The 1244-nt window shown below is 28.5% G+C and overlaps 1 non-coding gene across 1 annotated transcript; it reads right to left on the reverse strand.

The window, feature by feature from the left end:
- On the reverse strand, nucleotides 1-198 carry LOC124923238. The gene has a single exon (XR_007098238.1). It is a non-coding gene; the product is annotated as a U2 spliceosomal RNA (small nuclear RNA).
- Between the last annotated feature and the right edge of the window lie 1046 nt (nucleotides 199-1244).

Raw genomic sequence — 1244 nt, forward strand, 5'->3', positions numbered from 1 at the left:
GTGGGATGCGCCAGGCCCAAGCAAAAGTGCAACGCTTAGGCGACGCTTGAACAGCCCCAATAGCAAGCTACTGTAATGGGCCACTCCCCCTAAAAAAATCAATTTAATATCATGTGAGACGATGGCCCACGTATCAGATATTAAACTGATAAGAACAGATACTACACTTGATCTTAGCCAAAAGGCCGAGAAAAGTATGCCTATAAACTTAGCTAACAATTATTTTTATAACATCTTTCTCTCCTTGTTCTTTGTTTTTGTACCGATGTGGGACTTCTTAACATTCTTTCACAGTTATGTGGAACAAGATAATTAATTTTTAACCTCATTTGTCATAAAATAAATTAATGTAAATTATAAACTAATAATTTTTTTTAAAACTAATCATTTTTAACCAATATTCAAATATTTTTTCAAGTATCTTATATAAGAGTTATAATATGATTAAATTGAGTTATACAATGACCTTGCTTGTCTAGGATATTATTAAATTAAGTGATACAATATATATTTGTAAACACAACTATAATCTTATCAAATTAACTTTTGGAATATTAATATTTTTTCTTTAATTTAGCATCTATTCTAATATAAGTACAATGAAAAATAAGTTTCACTCTAATTCAAATATTAATTAAGAGTCTTATATAAGATACAAAAAAAATGAATTAAAATATAACTAATAATACTTTACATGAAAATGATTGATATCACTAACTTTATATTGTAGGTATTTCTTAATAAAACTAGATGTGTATAATTAAATAAGTTTTCTTTTAGAATACAATGAATCTAAAGGGTGTATACTAGAACTCAAGAGTTAAAAAAAATGTACTTCTGCTAATATAATGTTGTTCCCCTTTATAACAACATTACATGTTTAAATTTTAAAAGATGAAATCTGGCGACCCATATTGTTGGGCCTTATGGGTCCAGCCCAATTAGGCAATATAAAAACCAAATAAACCCTAATTTTGTTTCTCTCTTTATCACAATTTTCAGTGAGAGTTCTGTGAAGAGATCAAGAGAAACAGAGTGAAGAAAATACAGAGGAATAAGAAGAGAAGAAGATATAGAGGAAGAAGAAGAGAAGGAGAACAAAGTATCACATTCTTTGTCTTGATTACCCTCAGGTTCATTTCTCTCTTATTTGTAAAGGGAATTTCATGTTTTCTCAAACCTATATTTGTTTGGGTTTGAATGAAATTAGTTTTTCTGTATGTATACCTCAACTTTAGGTTTAA

Source organism: Impatiens glandulifera, chromosome 1 (genome assembly GCF_907164915.1).
Source record: "Impatiens glandulifera chromosome 1, dImpGla2.1, whole genome shotgun sequence".
NCBI lineage: Eukaryota > Viridiplantae > Streptophyta > Magnoliopsida > Ericales > Balsaminaceae > Impatiens > Impatiens glandulifera.